Source organism: Leopardus geoffroyi, chromosome D4 (genome assembly GCF_018350155.1).
Source record: "Leopardus geoffroyi isolate Oge1 chromosome D4, O.geoffroyi_Oge1_pat1.0, whole genome shotgun sequence".
In the NCBI taxonomy this organism is placed as follows: Eukaryota; Metazoa; Chordata; class Mammalia; order Carnivora; family Felidae; genus Leopardus; species Leopardus geoffroyi.
The window spans coordinates 65223157-65243040 of record NC_059342.1 but is presented as its reverse complement, the minus strand read 5'-3'; positions in this window follow the sequence as shown (position 1 = coordinate 65243040).

Below are 19884 nucleotides of genomic sequence, written 5' to 3'. Positions count from 1 at the left end.
AAATGGGTGATGGGCATTAACGAGGGCACTGGTTGGGATGAGCACTGAGTGTTATATATAAGTGATGAATCACTAAATCTACTCCTGAAACCATTATTACACTACATGTTAACTAGTTTGGATTAAAAACAAAGATTCCTAATTTTGATTAATCTTGTTGGTGTTTATATGTTGTTGAGTAACTTACTGTAAGCATGGATGGTATGCTTTTTAATGCCCTATATACCTGAAAATGTTTTCCTGGTGTAACTTGTACACAAGGCTTAATTTAGCTCCCATAAGTCAAATAAATATATTTATTTAAAAATATCTTTCTTTTTTTTTTAGCTCTGAAGAAAAGGAAGTGTTATCTTTTGATATATATATATATATATATATATATATATATATATATATATGATAGATAGATAGATAGATAGATATTCTAGTTTCCCTTCCTGAATCATGAGTACTTGAAATATATTTAAATATTCACATATATATACTTATTTATATTTATTTATGTGTAATTTGTTTAAATCAACAAATTTGTCTAAGTGTAGCTGTGTTTAATTCTGTCATGTACTTAGTTATGGATGCTCTTTTTTTTTTTTTTTTTTGAGAGATGATGTACTAAACTGCTTTAGAGCACAAACCGTAGAGTCTGACATTCTCAGGTTTAATCCTGTTTCTACCACATAGCAACTGTGATCTGAGGCAGTTGATCTCCTGGTGTTTTGGTTTTCTGTAAACGGTCATGAAATCTTGTCATGACAATGGTCATGTAAGTAAATGACCATGTGAATCATAGCCCTTAGCTTCACAGTTTTTGTGAGGATTAATTGAATGAGTAAACTAAAATGTTTAGAGCAATATGACCATGACAGTCAGGGTATAAACCATAAGCACAAAGTTGAGTAAGTGCTATCTTTACTCCTTTGCTTCATGAACACCTATTTATTTTTTCCCATGTTTTTTTTTATTTCCTCTTTATACTTTATTCTTCTTGATCAGCTCTGGATGCCTCTTATTTTCTCAAGCTTGAAATTTTCCCTCTGATTTGAATTTTTGCAGTATCCAGACTTCTGTTCGATACTCTTATGAAGTTCTTAATTTGGTAAAGGCGTTCTTCATTTTCATGCTCTCTTTCCACATTTCAGATTTTCCCTCTCCATGAGTGCAGGCTCCTACTTAAAAGTAACAGTATTCTTTCAAGTCTCATTCATTATATGAATTATAAATTTTCTTCTATTTAAAAATGTTTGCAATAAATATTTCAAGACATTATAGTAGAATCTGAAGAAGAATGACATGCAGATGCCACAAATGTCAATGACCTTAATCAAGATATATGCAATGAAACTTAAAAATGAAATGTAAATGTAAAAAAATGAAATGAAATGTAAAAAAAAACCCCAAAAAACAAAAAACAAAACGTTTTGTGAGCCTGCTTGGAGAATAATTACAGGTGATCTCTACAGACTCCATTAAAATGTGGGAGTCAGTGATTGAAATGCTAGTGGGCTATGAAACAGTTAGTGGAAGTATTCCACACAGTTCCAGATTTTATAGTATAACATGATTCACTGATTATACATCTAATTATATATTATATAACTTATATATCTGTAATACATGTACTATGTATATATACCCATGTTATTTTTAATGTATTTATATTTTGTAATTTTACCACAATTATTTCAAAGTAACTTAATATTTACCTGATTTACATATTAAGTCTCAGTCATCATTCTTCACTTAAAAAAGTTTGTTTTGATTCATCTCTCATTGAGCTTAATATCCTAGGTTTGAATTTTAGAACTCTGTGTTTCTTTAACTTTCTCTTAACAGATAATTTTGAATAAAAGATTTTTGAGTTTTAGGAATAAAACAAGATTAAATACAGAGGTAGTTTGCCTTTTTAGAAAAGGAGTGACAAACATCAGTTTTGTCATGATCCAACCACATTCTATTATGTTATATTTAGCGATTTCCCACATTTATTTTACCTGTGTATCCTCTGAAGGCATAGGAGTTTTCCACTCTTACTTTGTTAATTGTATATTGATTCCCTTTTTTTATTCCACTACTATGCACCTAATCATAAAAAAACGAAATAGCAAGAAGAAAGATAAAAAGAACCTCACCCCTTCACTGAGTCTTGGGTCACAGTTGAATCAGAGATGTCAAAGAAAGGCAGTCTTTCATAGAAGGCAAGAGCAGTGTTCTGTACTCCAAAAAAGATGACTATTGCATGAGTCGTAGAATTTCAAGATGAAATCAGTTTGAGTGTGTAGCCATTGAAGTTGCTCAAGTTTGAGCCTTACTCAACATATTTTTAAATGTTTTTTATTTATTTTGAGAGCAGGAGAGAGGCAGGGAGAGAAGGAAAGAGAGAATCCCAAGCAGGCTCCATGCTGTCAGTGCAGACCCCAACATGGGGCTCAAACTCATGAACCTTGACATCATGACCTGAGCCAAAATCAAGAGTCCTATGCTTAACCAACTGAGCCATCCAGGCGCCCCTATTTTTAAATGTTTTGATTAAGTGGCTATAGTTATGACATATACAATCATTTACCAGGAAGCATAGAAATTGGTCTGCATTATTGACTTATTTTTGACAAGATTGATGTATTATTATTGGAATTTTCTACATCCATCTTTTCTGAACTCAGTCTTGCTGCTTATCAGATGTCTTTCACTAGTCTTACCAATAATTTTCTTTGTTCACTATCTCATTCCCTATTCTTAAATAATGTTTTAGCTATTTCAACTACATTATTATGTGAAATTTTTTTATTTTGGTTTCTTTCCTTTTTTCTTTTCTTTTAAATCAGGTGTACCGATGCCTTGACTGACCAATGGCACAGTTTTGAGTGAAACTCTTATCTTTTCAAATTAGGGAATTTCAGTAGTATTTGAGAAGATTTTCCCTACTAAATTATTGATATAAATGAGATTTTTTAGTTAATTCTAGATGAGTGATTTTTACCTGTTCCCATCTGCAATATGTCTAGATATTGTTGAATATTTCTGGAGTGTGGTTGGTATTGTTCTTAATTTCTCCTTGACTTTAACAATCCATTAGTTATTCAATGTGGAAGTGAGCATAACATAGTAGATGCTTCTATTCAAATCATTCTATTCAAGTATCAACCAATTTCTTCAGTCTTCTACAGTCAGCTCTTGTATTTTTGTCTATTCTCTAAGCAATTTATTTCTATATCTTGTTTCATAAAATCATGCTTTCTTGAATATCATTGAGAACAAATATAATATTTTCAAAATATACTTCTTACTTCTCCCCCCAAAGTACAATAAATACTTGAAGTCTCTTACAATGGAAAATGTTTTCATAGGCCCATGTTTTGTTATTGTAATGATGACAATATCTGTTCATAGACTGCACAATAGTTGGATGTCTACAACACATTTATGTCCACAAACAGGGGTAGACAATGTTTTTTCTGGTCCCCCTATGTATATATTTTTTGCTACTAGAAGTGTTTTTCAGTTTTTGAGCAGAGTGAGGTTAGGACAGTGGTAAAGTTGGAAATTTACAAAAACTAACCAAGTATTTGGTATCCTTTATATACCCTCTTTTATACAAGCAGGTATAACATGATTCTGCTGCTTAGTTGTCTAATTATATATAGAGAAATATATTTTTACATTATTTCAAAAGTTTTATAAGAGAATTTTTTTAAAATTCAGGGCTACCAAATATAAATATGAAAGCCACAATATGAGCCACAAATGTAATTATTTTTTCTAATAATCACATTTTAAAAATAATAAAAATAGGTAAGGTTAATATTAATAATATATTTTACTTTACCCAGCATATCTAAAATATTTAAACAGTATTAAACATTTTGATGGGATTTTACTTTTTTTAAAATAGACACTCCTCACAATCTGTGTGTATTTCTACTTATAACACATCTCAATTAAACTGGCCACATTTCAAGTGCTTAACTGACACATATGCCTAGCCAGTGGCTACCATATTGGACAGAGATATTTTAAACCCTTCTTAGAAAGAATGGATAAAGTATAGAAACCAAGGTATACTTCTCTCACAAATGTTTCTGTTTCTTACTTTATATTCCAGGAAATAATCTATTATTACTTGCCTTCATCTGCTTTAACTAAGTTCCATTAATTGGGCATCAGAGTCTACATTCTATATAGAGTGTTTTGCATGGTGTAGACTGGGGGGTGGGAGTTGAGAATTTTCAAGTTAAACAACAAAAACAAAATAAACAAAAAAATACCTTTTGGTGTAGGACACATTGGATCTGTCCCTCTGATTGTGTATCTGAAAGAGTGCTATAATAGATATGAACAAAAATGTCTTACTAAGTTTTCCCTGAAAGCGTTCTGCATCAAAACTCCATCCTCATTTTGGTTAGTAAATACTAATCAAATATAATTATGTAATCAATCAATACACTCACTTCCTAATGTTGTTGCATTTGGGTATATCCATCTATTGTTTTTGTGAATGGTTCAATAGGAAAATGGGAGAAGATAAACAGGAACAGCCTGAAAGGCTCTGCCATTATTCTAAATAAGCTAAAAAAAGTATTTTACCTACAGAGAAGTGACTTGCTGCAATATTTATTTCTATGTTCTTTTAAGTTTGATGACAATATGATGATGATCTTTTCCACCCCCTCCTTTATCCTGAACAAATATTTAACCCTTTGCTCAACTTGTAAATCATATGCTAACCAGCATGATTTGGTGGGCCCATTATACTGTCTTCTAATTTCTTTTTTTTTTTTTTAATTTTAAACATCTTGTTCATTTTATTTTCATTATGTTTCTCCATAGAGAAGTGATCTTCAGGGAATTTTTTCTCAATAAAATACATGAATATGCAACAAAAAAGTAATTAATTCAATGAATTAATCATACCATTATGTTTGGTAGTCGGGCATGTTATATCACTTCTTTGATGTGAGCCACCATTGGGAACAATCTATCTTATCTGTCACTGCAAAGAATTTTATTAAAAATTAAAAGTCTCCAATCTGTAATAAAGCTAAAGATCAAGGACATGTCTAATAATATTTTATTCACATTGCAGCTGTGCTTTGGCCTTTAAATATTTTACCCGCTTACTAGTGTGCCATTTTGAGATAACAAATCCAATTTTAAGCTCAAATCTCTGTAGAGAAACAACTCACAAATAATAGTTTATGCTTAAGCCTTTGTTATCAAATATTTAAAAGCAAGATATTTTCTTAATGACTATAGTGATATATTTAGCAAGATGATCAGAAGTGACACTCTATAAAAATACGGAGAAGCATTTTAGGGGCCATAAAACAAAGTGCAAAACTGAATTAGGTCTCTAATGAGAACCTGGAGAAGTCTACTCTGGTGTGATATCGTGAGACAAGACAAGATTAAATTAAGACTCTGACTTGAAGGAAGTGTGTGCCCTAGGGTGCATTCTCTGAGTTTTAAGCATGCCTTTTTCATGGGCAGATCCCCAGAGAAACCTAAAAAAAGTATACAATGACGGCTGGCTCTGTTTCACGTGTCTTTTTAATATAAATTAATTCCTTGTAAATCACAATGTTTTAGGGTACAGGAGTGTTCATTAATTCAACCAACACAATGCAATTTGCTGAGCTATTCCCTAGAGATACATAAATAAAGTATAATCTCTGCTACAAGGAGTTCTACAGTCTAGTAGGGAAGGTAGACAAATAATAGAACATTTTTAATAGAATGTGTAAGTGCATATAATAATTTCAAAAACTCACAATTAAATTTGCCACTAAAATTTAGCAGTCATTGAACATTTTCTTTGGGCCAGGTACTATAAGTGGCATTCTTTATATCTCATCTCAAATACCATGTGGTTGATAATACTTTTACCATTTCACAAATAAGAAAATAGAGGTTCAAACAACTTAAATAACTTGACCGGGAAACCAGGCTATTGTAAAATGATAGTGCTGAGGCATCGATCGAATGTTATGACTCTGATGCCCATGAGCCTCTTATGTTTTTCTACACTTTCTCTCAATGTTAGATAGCTAGGGGTACCAAGAAAGAATACTGGAGAAGCACCTGCCTGGTCAGAAGGTCACAACGTGATTCTTGGAGGAGGAGGTGTAATATGAACTGAGTCTTAAAAGATAAGCAGAGGTTCTCAACCTGAACAGTGGAAACGAGTGTTGCTGGCAGATAGGTTTTCTAGTGTAAAACCTCAGATACATGGAGGAGGCAAAGCATAGGGTACATGAACAGGAGGAAAAATAAGGAAATGAGGATGAAATGGTGGGTATGTGGAGCAGGCTATCTATGGAATATACATAACGTGTGAAGACAAAGGGAAGCTTTCAGATTTCTTTTAAAGAAAGGGTTTGATGTGATGCTATCTTAATTTCCACTTTTTTGACTCAAATAATACAGACTGAATTAATGGGGAAAAGTTATGGGACAATTTAAGAAAAGAGATTAGGTGTGATGAGTGTTTGCCTTAAGTTAGGTTCATTGAGAGGTAAGAGTTTGTCAATATTCTTCAGGTGGGTGGGGAAAAAATAATCATAGGAGTAAAACTGAATAGAAAAGAACAAAAAATAGAAGAGAAAGTTTACTTTGAGGTTGTTACCAGGAGTTGAATGGTAAAGTGAAAACAGGCCCAAGTTGGAGTTCACTATCTTTGAGTTGGCAAACCTTGAACAAATGTTCAGATCCTTAACAATGGGTGGTAGATGAGAAGGCAAAAGAGAAGATGTTTTCTGAAAAAATAATAGAAATGAAGGATTCAGGGCGAAAAGGAGAAAAACAATAGACAAGAGTATTTCTATAAAGCTAAATTTATTTGGCCAAAAGGGCTTGCTTTCATTCTGAAAAACTATCCCCCTATTTTTCTATGTTTTACTGTTAACATATTGTTTGATAAAATTATGATGATAGCAGACAGTGTTTGAGGCTACTTTTTACTTTTTAAAAATATCTTAATTGGCAAAGTAAAAGCTAGCAACCATATGCCAGTCCTTCAATTTTATTTTATTTTTTTAATTATTTTTATCCATGAATCCTAAAGTCTGGGGATTCTGATTTAACCTAATTAATACAGGATCTTTTAAAGTGGCTGTGAAAACTCACTAATTTTCCAGCCTGAATTATAGTACATAAGACTGCCTATGCATTGTTTTCATAGAGAAGATGAGTTTACACAGGGTTTTACTGCAAAAAACCCCAAAATTCTGAAGAAGGGCATCTTTTCTGTAGATTACAATTATGATAGTTACCTTGTTACCATTTCTCAGCAGGGATGACTTTGACTCTTAAGCTGGTATATGTCTCTTTCTTAGGGCTCAAAAGAAACCTGACCCAAATGAATATCAGATAACTAGACTGTTAGTGTGGAGAGGACTTCAATTAAAGGTTTATGAGCAGAAAAAAGCAGATGTTATCTAATAACACCTGTTCAAGGAACAGTCTGGTGAAAACCTGCAGCCTTTTTGCTGTACCTGCTGAGAGCAGCATCTGGAGGATCTATCTTTACATTCAAATGCACGTTGGCATCTATGGCAGGTTAACTTATATCTATATAGTACAGAAGATCAACAAAAACATTGCATTTTGTACAAATCCAACCTTTTAAAGAAAGTTACATCTCATATTAGCTATTTTCTTTTTTTAATGTTTATTAAAACAATTTTTTAATCTTTATTTATTTTGAGAGAGAGACAGACAGAGTGCAAGAGGGGGAGAACAGAGAAAAAGGGAGACACAGTATATGAAGCAGGCTCCAGGCTCTGAGATGTCAGCACAGAGCCCAACGTGGGACTTGAATTCATGAACTGCGAGATCATAACCTGAGCTGAAGTTGGATGCTTAACCGACTGAACCACCCAGGTGCCCCTATTTATTTTGAGAGACAGAGAGAGAGTGTGTGAGTGAGGGAGGGGCAGAGAGAAAGAGGGAGAGGGAGAATTCCAAGCAGGTTCCGTGCTGTTACCACAGAGCCTGACACGGGGCTTGATCTCACAACTGTGAGATCATGACCTGAGGCAAAATCAAGAGGCAGACGCTTAACTGAGCCACTCAGGTGCACCTCTTATTAGCTATTTTTTGATCAAGTTTTCATATTAAACTTGTCATTATCTAGTAAAACATGGTTAATAAATTTAATGAGTCAAGATAAATGTTCTAGTGTACCATGTTCATCTATATAATTTGTATGCAAAAAACCTTCCCATCTCAGCTCCCAGAATGCTTCTGTTCAAACCTGATAATAACAGCAGTGAGGTTAGAGTGGCAACTACTCCTGTTCACAGCTCCAGACCTGTCCTTATTATGGTCTTGGGGAACTTTGGGAGGATGCAGAGGTCTGGCAGTTTCAGGAGTTCCAAGGGAACTGACTACAGCAGAGAGACACAAGCAGCAGAAAATAAAATACCAGTGAACCATGGACTCTGAGGATGATTAAAAAACAAACAAATGATAAGAACAACAAGCCTCCTGAGAATTAGTAGTGGGATGTTTAGGTTTAGCTAGGAGGGTGGGATTATTATCCCTACTGGAGTTCTCTATCACCATGCTACTTATAGTGTGGTCTCTGGACAACAGCATCTGCATCACTTGACAGCTTGTGAGAATTGGAATCAGAACCTGTGTTTTCAACAAGCTCTGCAGGTGATTCACATAAATACTAAAGTTTGAGAATCACTGCTCTATCATACCTTCTCCATCTTTGGAATCCTAGCCCGTATTAGTTTCCTTAATCGTGCATGCTGGATTTATGTACCCTTTGATAGCATACTCTCCCATCCTCTGACTCAGGGGTCTCTGCCATAAGAGATGGAGAACAACGTGTGCTGAGGAAGGTTTATCTCTGATTACACCTCAGTTTTTCCTATTTTTCCCAAGGAAGCCTTAATTAGCCTGTCAGTACTGTTCGGCTCTCATTATGGTGAAGTTTGCTGAGTAATATCCATCCTTTACATAAGCACAAGCTTCACCAAGTGTTGGAATGAAGTCCCATAAGCATTTGGTATCAAGTTCTATCTAACATCTCTGCTGGAAGATGTGCTCAGCTATATCTTAAATCATGTTCCAATCATTTGGTCCTTGGCAGCATAGAGAGTCACATTGCAAAAACTTTTCCTGGGTCAGCTTCAGACATGCTAATTTGCTAAGTCCCAGGAGGTACTTTGTTGATTTGTCACAGCTGTCTTGTTTGTGACCATCTGCCACCTTAGTAGCACATTAGTGGAATTAATTTCCAGTCAGGGCTGTGTGTCTGCTCTGGAAGCTTTTGTAGGAGGGAGGATCCTAAGTATCTTCACTCCTGTGAAGCTTTAAGCATAATGAATTTAAATTATGACATAGGATTCTCAACCCCTACACTCAGCTCTGGGTTCGGTCTGCCCTAATGGTTCTTCCATCCTGGATTGTTCTCTAAGAGCAACCAATGCTACCGCCTTATCTTCCTTTCCTGCTAACAGGGAGAATTACAACAGGGAAGATTAGGGGGATTCCTGCAGATCTCCTATGCTTCATGAAGTCTTCTAACAGAGTTTTAACTAGAAATAGTCCCATTATTATTTGCTGTAATCAAGCCTGGTTCTTCCTTCTCTGCAAAGTAGCCACTTTGTATACAGTTCTTTACAAAAGCTACTCACATTTGTAACACAGATGAGGAAAATTTTGATGTGTGTATACCACAGGTGTGCTCCATGTGATTGCTGCTCTGCAGCCGATTATACACCCTGAAGCATTTGCTGTTTTTATGCTGCAAATAGGTTCTAAGGTTTGAGTGGCCCCTTGACAGTCTTTGTCACTTTCCTACCTCACAGTCCTGTCAGGATTGTAACATCTCTGTGGGACAGTCTAGCCATGATTTCCTGACAATATAGTTGCTAACGGTATCCCCAATTTTGTGTGGCACACTGTCTCTATCAGGAGTATCACTGCTCTCTCCATTGTTTATCTACAATAGAAGTCTGTGCTCGAGTGGTTCTTTCTCAGTAGACACACCAAAATATGTTTCTAAACAGTCCCAATCTGTGGATCAAAGTCTTCCTATGCCCTTCCTACAAAAGCTTGGATTTTGTATCAGTAGATAATGTTTTCACACCAGCTTTCAGGATTCTTCCTTACTCCTTATATTTAGGAAATATTTGAAGCTAATTACTTTCAGCAACTAGACATACTCCCAAGCTTTCAATCTGGGACTTCCAACCAAGAATACTCAAGATAAGGGCTTTAAATTCCAGCTAAGAAATCTAAAAACTTCTTTTGATTTTAAGGTGCTACTCTGTGGACGGACACAATTATCTTTCATCCAATAATTTAGCAACTATTTATGAGGACGAAATCTTGGATCAAATCTAGGTGGTAATTTAGTGTGAGATGCAGATAGGTTTAGCCCTGGAGTTTACAACATCTTGGGCAAGGCCCGTTTGTAACCCATATGTTAGTTGGGTTCACCCTACCCTTCAAAATTCCAGTTATAAACTGGAAAACTTCTATTTCTACTTAGCATGTAGGTATGTACAAAGACACAGCAGAATACTGCTCCCACTCAAATGATGAGCTAGAGTATGAAAAGTTACAAAATTGCAGGTTTGGAAATTTCATCAGAGAAATGAGCTCACAGAGAAGCCTGCTAAACTAAAGTTCAGAAAGTGACAAACTTCTCTCAGGATAAAACAGATTCATACTGCATTCGTCATTGGTGAAGAGTCAAGGGGATGAGTATGCTGCTACATTTGAGGTAAAAAGCTGGCAGGTGGACTTTTTGAGAGACGGGGGTGTATGCTGGCATGTCTGTGAACCCTTCCCGGGGTCCCCAAATACAAGGAGACTCGACAGACATCCACAACTCTTTCTGATGGGTCTTAACAAACATATATATGAAAGACTGGAGTTAGGAAAATGGAGATACTCTCTATGGCACATGTGTACCAGACAGGCTGAAGTAGGAGCAGAAATAACAGAATTCCACAAGCACTCCAGGCCTTAGGAGAGTTTGAGACGGTGGCTCCGGTGGCTGAAGCAGTGACAGGGATGCTGACTGAGACTCCCCAGTGAGGTCCAGGCACACATGGTCTGTGAAGTCAGATACCTGCACAGGTAATGGAGAGGAAGCATGCAAACATTCTGGGTTTCACACTGAGTGTGAAGCCCTGGCCATGTACAGCTGGAGAGTGGCAGAAGAGGTGAGAGAAAGCCCCATGAGTCATAGGTACATGGGCTTACTCAAATCTGAGGACAGGCATGAGAACTGTGAAACCCCATAGGCACCTTGACTCTTAGATCAAATAGAGGGCAGCAGGACTTCCACGGCTTGATAAAAGCCAGAAAGCTGAGAGAGAGCATCCTGCAGCACTGGCACAGGGGACCTGTGGTTGGCAGAATCATGGTCTCCCAAAGATGCATAAGTCCTAACCTTCACTACCTGTGAAGATGTTACCCTGGATAGCCAAAGAAACTACACACGTGATTAGGCTAAGGAGACTGAGATGGGGAGATAATCCTGGATTATCCAGTTGTGTTCAATCACAAGGGTCCTTATAAGTGAAAGAGGGAGGCAGGAAATCAGAGTCAGAGAGGGAGATATGACAACAGTAGCAGAGATTTGCACTGATGCAGTTGCTGGGTTTGAAGATGAGAGGAAGCTATGAGACAAGGAATGTGGGTGGCCCCTGGACACTGGAAAGGGCAAGGAAACACACTCACCCTTAGTATCTGAAAAAGGAATACAGCCCCTGCCAACATCTTGATTTTAGCCCTTTGAGAGCGATTTCAGATTTACAACCCCCAGACCGTAAAATAATAAATGTATGCCTTTTTTTAAGCCACTAAATTTGTGTTATCTTGTTATAGTAGCACTAAGAAACTAATGTAAAGCCTGATGATGTCTAAAACAGAATAAGAGGATTTAGAGAAATCCTCGAGGCATTCCATACCTTACACTGGGTATGAGGCAGCAGCTGACCTATTGTTGGGGAAGGAGGGGAGAGTCATTATAACAGAGATCTCCCTCAGGTGCAAGTACACAGAATCTGCTGAAGGCTGAGGGAAAGACAGGAGAAATGAAAACTTTTAAGGCACTTGGAACCCAAGCCCTGCCAAGGGGGAGGTTTTGATTTTGCCATCAAAGAATCTGAGGTCTGCAGTAAATGGAATTGAATTAAAGGACCACAAAGCCTAATCTCAACTCAGTACAAACCATATTGAATCAACCCCTGCCCCACATTTACAGCCTAATAGAAAAAGAGGCATGCTTATTTCCTGGCATAAATATTATTTACTTTAACTCTTAATGTTACATCACATACAATTTTGGCATTCAGTTGAAAAATATGAGAAATCCGAAGAAGCAAAAAATGCAATGCTTTGTCAAGAGACAAAAAAAGTCCATAGAGACAGACTCAGAGATGAACAAATGTAAGAGTTATCAGGTAAGAACTATAATAGCCTAACTATAATAAATATAGTAGATATTTATATAGATATAGTAGATATAGATATAGTAGAAACAATACACAACATGCAAGGAAATGGCAAAGAAATGGAAATAACAAAAAAGAGATAAATTAAAATACTAGATATAAGAAATATAATATCAAAAATGAATATTTTGGATGAGCTTATCAAGAGACTGAACATAGCATGGGAAATAATCAGTGAGCTTGAAGATGGGTCAATAGAAATTTTCCAAATGGAAAGAAAGAGAAAAATGGATGAGAATAAACAGTGCATCTGACATCTGTAAGGGCACTATCAAACGGTCTCATGTGCATGTAATTACACTTCCAGAAGGAGAAAAAGAATGGAGAAAAGTATTTCAATGCATATTGGCTAAGAATTTTTCAAAATTTATAAAATACATCAGTCATAGAACCAAGATGCTTAGAAAACACCAATCCAGGTAAATACAAAGACAACCATACTTAGGGACATCATAGACAAATTGCTACAAATGAACACCATGACACATTGCTGAAAGCAGTCAGAATAAAGACATAGTATATAAGAGGAACAACAAGATGAGATATGGCTGACTGCTCAGAAACAGAGGCCAGAAGATAATAGAGCAGCATCTTTTTTTTAAAGAAAAAAAAAAAAACATAACCTAGAATTCCACAACAAACAGAATCTTCTTCAAAAATTGAGGCACTATCAAGACATTTTCAGACCAACAAAACTCATTTTGTCTCTATAAGATGTATACTACAAAACCTGCAGAAGAATTAGCAATTCTTAAGCCAAAAGTAAATTATGCAGATAAAACCCAGAAATTTTAGACTGGAGTGGAGAATCTTAGGAAACATAAATGTGACAGGAAATACAGAGGGCCTTTAAAAAATATCCTTGCTCTCTGGGTAACTCTAGCTCCTTAAAGACTGTTATCTGTTTAAATTAAGAATACTAAGAATATAATGCAGAGTTTAGTGTGTCTGTAGGTGCCAAATATACGACAAGAAGATCTTAAAGGGTAAGAGGATCATATCTGAAAGTTTATTATTACAAAATTTTTACATGGTTTAGAAGAGGTGAAATTAAAAAAATTTTTCTTAATGTTTATTTATTTTTGAGAGACATCGAGAGACAGAGCGTGAATGGGGGAAGGGCAGAGAGACACAGAATCTCAAGCAGGCTTGAGGCTCTGAGCTCTCAGCACAGAGCCCGATGTGGGGCTCGAACTCACCAACCGTGAGATCATGACTCGAGCTGATGTCAGACGCTCAACAGACTGAGCCACCCAGGTGCCCCAAAGAGCTGAAATTTTTTTTAAAAAGCTTATTTATTTATTTTTAGAGAGAGAGAGAGAGTGAGTGAGTGAGGTAGGGGCAGACAGAGAGAAGGAGAGAGAATCCCAAGCAGACTCAACACTGTCAGTGCAGAGCCCAGTGTGGGGCTTGAACTCATGAAACATAAGATCATGACCTGAGCTGAAATCAAGAGATGGATGCTTAACTGACAGAGTCACCCAGGCACCCCAAGGTAGAACGTGTTTTTAAAGGCAGCTGTTGATAATTTAAAGATGCATGTTATAATCTGCAGAGTAAGCACTAAATAAATCACACAAAGTGGCATAACTACAAAGTCAAGAGGAGGTAAAATGGGCAATGTTAACAACTAGGGAATATGGTCATATGGGAAGACTTACCCAGTTCTTGAAATTTCTCTGAAAGTTTGACATTACAAAATAGGTTATAAAAATAAGAAAATGCAATAGCCTTGTGAACAATGAAAAATAACTTCCATAATTTTTTTATTTATTACAATTAAATTTGTTGGGAGAAAGTATTCACAAGGTAGGGTGTATAAACCAGGCAATTTAATGTAACAAAATCAAGCAAGTAAATATGATACAATAGATTAGTGAACATTGCTTTCCCCTGAACAGGTTGCTAAGCAGTAAAATAAAGATAAGCTTAGATAAAATAGGAAGTATCTCTTTCGAGCTCCTGGGCTTTTTGATTAAAATTGCATTTTAGAAATAATTGTTACTAGAACTAAAGATGAGCATTTACAATTTAGGAGGCATGGCTTGCAGTTTATCCCAGACAACTGGTGTTAAAGACCACGTGTTACAGTGACTCGGCATTGGAATCAGCTTTTGCCTCCACATGCATTACTTTATTTGTAAATTGATTGATCAATTCAATCAGAGTGGAAGAAATAGTCGTATCCTCAGTGTCAGAAACAGTTGAAAATTAATGGACTCCGCCAAACAATCCTGTTTGCCACAAGATGCTAATTAATAATATGACAAATATTTCTCCCCATCAGATTTATCAAATTTGAGGAGAGCTTTTGAAACACTGGCACCCGTCTGCGTATTTACTTTGTTGCTAAACTCATGAAGAACTGGGTAGAAGGAGTTCCAACATGAACCATGTTAGATAAGGGGCTAAAAGTCTTTTGAGAAAAACAGGAAAGGTAAAATATTATAGGTCAACTGAAAAAAGAAGAAACGGGACTTGACAGCAGTCTAATATATGAAATAATTAAGATTGAACTGAACCCTGGGTCTGTGTGTTTGGGAAGCAGGAAACTCAGTGACAGCATATATTAAAAAGCAAATAAACAGCAATCACTATCAAAATATAAAGCCCAGTATTGAAATAATGACCACGACAAGTACCAATTTTCGAGATGATTATACAAATGTGTTAAATATCTGCCAAAAGTATCAGTGATACTTAGGACTATGAAAAGTACATAAGGTACATTGTGCATTAATAATACTTTTAGATCATATTAATTAAGGTAAAGCAAACAGCAGTGATGCAGAAATGACATAAGCGTGACAAAGACTTTTCATTTAAAAGGGAGAAAGAGGGGCGCCTGGGTGGCCCAGTCGGTTAAGCGTCCAACTTCCGCCAGGTCACGATCTCGCGGTCCGTGAGTTCGAGCCCCGCTAACCCTCTCTCTCTGCCCCTCCCCCGTTCATGCTCTGTCTCTTTCTGTCCCAAAAATAAATAAACGTTGAAAAAAAAATTAAAAAAAAATAAATAAAAGGGAGAAAGAAGGGCGCCTGGGTGGCTCAGTTGGTTAGGCGTCTCACTTCAGCTCAGGTCATGATCTCACAGTTCATGAGTTCAAGCCCTGCATCAGGCTCTGTACTGACAGCTCAGAGCCTGGAGCCTGCTTCAAATTCTGTGTCTCCCTCTCTCTCTGCCCCTTCCCTGCTCGTGCTTTCCTGTACAAATAAATAGACATTTAAAAAAAATAAAAGGGAGAAAGAATTTCTTGTTCTGAGATTAGGGGAAAATAATTGAAAGGTAAACTCTAATACTTCAACAATAATTGGGCATTAGACTCACGTGGGGTCAATTCAATATAATGCATAACGTTTATTGAGTGAAGACAATGCAACTGATTTGTAATTATTAAGCATGTGTAATGTATAGTGTCCTTGGTAAAATAAATTGTTCCTTTGACAATAAGTTATATTAAAAAGTAAAGTGAGTTTTTCTTTCTCTGACTTATTTCACTTAGCATAATACTCTCTAGCTCCATTTCATGTCATTGCCATCACTATTTGTACACCTGAAACTAATATTACATTGTATATTTACCAACTGGAATTTGGATAAAAACTTAAAAAATAATTTGTTGACTGGTAATCATCCACCCTTACTCTCTGTCTCAAATTATTACCATTTATACTCATCTATTAAGGAACACATTTAGAATACCTGCTCCCCTGGCCATTTCTAGACTCTAACCTATAATTGAGCTTAATCAGACTGCTGCTTTAATTGAACTGGTTTTCCCAGAAGAATCTATAGGTCAGTGGTGCTAAAAATATGATCCACAGAGTAGCAGCATCACCGCCATTACCTGGGAACTTGATAAAATGAAAATTCTCAGTACTGCCCCCCTCCCCACCCCCCCATCTAGACTTCCTGAATCAGAACCTCTAGGTCTGGGACCAGCAATCTGTGATTTACAAAGCCTTCCAGAAGATTCTGATGTATGCCCAAGTTTGAGGCCCATTACTGTAAGGTAACTCATTTCTCTTTCAATTTCTCTAGGCTGGTGGAGGAAATAAGAGTGACTGGCTAGTCCTTGAAAATATTTCTCACTCATGTGAATTCATAGACAATTATTAACATCCTTGTTGATGAAAGATCTATATTGCTTTAAAAATATGTGCCCTTTACTTGGTATATCCTGCCCAATACACCTGGAATTCCTATCATTTTGCTGGATAATGTTGGACCAAGAAAAATAATTGAATAAAGCAGACACCGAGCAAATGTTAATGTTTACATTATTCATTAAGGCTGAAAGTCTTCAAAATCTCATTAACATTGCCTGACTCAGTAATTTCAAAACAGAAAGAAAAGGGTCAGCCCTTCATTCCTAGAAGCCAGTGATTTTTGTTATCCTTTGCTATTCCTAATACATGGAATATTATTAGTTTTTGACAACTACTGTGTGCTCCACAAAACACATGGATTCACCCAACAATGCTTCTTTGTTGGTGCCGGGCACTGTTATCCTCCACTCCATTGCACTCTCACCATCACTGTATTTTGCTTCTTCCCATCCAGCTCCTATGTACAACTACCTACAATGTGTCAATTATCCCGATGCACAAAATATATTTAGCCCTCCCTCTAGGGGCAATTTAGTGAATAGATAAAGCAGTTATCCTGGTTACCCATTCCTTTGCAGACAGCAACAATGATCAAGTAATGACTAACACCTATCAGGAGCTTATTTGATGTGAGGCAATGTCCTAGAAATTGTACTGCCAATTATGAAGTTAAAAGGAAGGCATACAATTTGAAAAATAAACTAAGAAGATCAGAAAATGAAAAATAAGAATTTTCTAAAACAATTAAAAGAATGCACAACACATTTACAAGATCAGTGAAACTATAATTGCTTGTATCAATGTAATAACTTTTACCTTTAGACATAATATTTGAAACCAAAATGTAAGATAGATATTTAGTGGGAAAAACCACTTAAAGAAGCATCCCAAGGATTCTTTCCACATTCTTAGAGTAACCTATGATTGTAATAAAAGGTTATAAATATATAAACATAAAAGAAGAAAAGATCAGAAACTACTTTGCTGACTTTAAATATATTAAATGTCAAGTCAGTTTTCTCTATCTAAAAAATTATTCCCCAAAACTTATTTGTGTTTTCTTTTCTCCATATGTTTATTTCATGGAACTTTCGTTTAGATACATACATATTATTTCAATTGTTTATACATCCTCCTTTTCTCTTTCCTAAATCCCATTACAGGCATGGCATACCTTTGTTTTAAATTAAATGAACTGGAGTTCCTGGGTGGCTCAGTCGGTTGAGTGTCTGACTTCAGGTCGGGTCATGATCTCATGGAGCATGAGTTCAAACCCCATGTCAGGCTCTGTGCTGACAGCTCAGAGCCTGAAGCCTGCTTCAGATTCTGTGTCTCCTCTCTCTGCCCCTCCCCTGATTGCTCACACACACACTCTCTCTCTCAAAGATAAACATTAAAAAAATTAAACTAAATGAACTAATTACTGTATCTTAATATTTAAAATAAAGGGCTTAAAAAATGAAAACAGTTTGTTTCTAGAATCCATCTTTTCTGGATTAATGTCATGACCTTATCACTAACTGTGGTCTTGGAAACGTTACTTGACCACTTTGTGCATGAATTGCTTCCTCTATGAAATGAAGAAAATAAGAGTTTCTAATTCATAGCTTTATTATGAGAAACAACAGGGTTAATACATAGTAAATGCTTAGAATAGTGTGTGTGGCATTGTAAATTCTCAATAATTATTAGTTACTATTATTGTTATGATAATTATCATCAGAAAAGTATGGAAAGTCCATAGCCCCAATTAGTAATTGCCATCATTTATATGTAATGGAGGATTATAAGCTATATTTAATTTTTTTTAATGTTTGTTTCTTGAGAGATAGAAAGAGAAAGACAGAGTGTGAGCAGGGGAGTGGCAGAGAGAGAGAGAGGGAGACACAGAATCCAAAGCAGGCTCCAGGCTCTGAGCTGTTAGCACAGAGCCTGATGTGGGGCTTGAACTCAGGAACCACAAGATGATGACCTGAGACAAAGTTGGACACTTACCGGACTGAACCACCCAGGTGCTCCATAAGCTATATTTTAACTAATTTAGTGTACTTAATTTTTCTATTTTGGAATGATGTTTGCAATCATCCTTATATGTTTCCAGATAATTCCATATACTCTTGGTGATGTATAAAATTAAGTTTATTAACTTACAGTTTACTTAAAAAACAGGTAATTAAGTTAATACTAAACAGTCAAACCTTCACAGCCTTGACCCTGGTCTTGCTTCTCCAGCTCTGTATAATAAGGATTACTTTATGTCCCTGCCATAGCTGGCTGACCATGAAGGGGTGGGCCATTGATCCTACCCTAATCAGCTGAGACAAAGTTATTTCCTGTGATCTGAGGGATGAGGTGGACCAGTTACTGTTGCCTCTTCTTCATCACAAAGTCTACTTCATGGCAGCCAAACCCAGAACTTCAAACTAACTGAACTTCACCTAGTGTTGAAGCCTGAGTAACAGGAAACTCCAAATATGAAGCCCACCCCTCCCCCCTACTTTCAGTTATCCCCAAGAATGTGCCTCTGCCTGCATTCTTTTGTCTTAGTTCTAGCCCATTTACTCTGCCTACTCACACAAGCTATCTAAAACACTGAAGCTTTGACCTAAATATCCCCAGGGACTCACATAATAAAAGTTGTGCTGTTCTTTGTTTATACCAGTCTTGTTCCTTAGAACCACACACTAGTGGGAAGCCCACAGTCTTTAGCACACTTCCCTCCTAATATCACCCAGTTGACCTTACTCCTAAAACTTTAACTTTTGCTTAAATTTTCCACTGCCTTCCCGATTTTTTTTAATAGAATAATTTTGCCAATTAAATTACAGGAATTTAGATTTAGATTCCCCTAGACATCATGGATGGTCATGATTTTTCTCTTTCCTTCGTAGGGATAATGTGTCATTTGCTCAGTACTTGGGTGCTTCTCCTAGCCTAGGACATGTATCTATACCTGGCAGCTATTTATCTCATGCTGCCAGGGACACATCATGTTGTATATGCGCATAATTAAACCAAAAATGTTGTCATAGTCAGTGCCTTAAATACTTGTCATACTTAATGTGTTTGTAGTAGTCAGTAGTACTAAGAAACTTAATTTATACTATCTTCTATGATGCTATGCAACAACATGGAGGTAGAGGGTAAGTGATATAATTCTTGTTGCACAAACCAGACTATATTGACTTCTGTAAAGTGACTTTAATATACATATTTCAAAACAACATGCCAGGATACTGGGATTGAAAAATACCCTAATTTGCTGATAGAAAATCTGAAATACAATGATATTAAGAAAA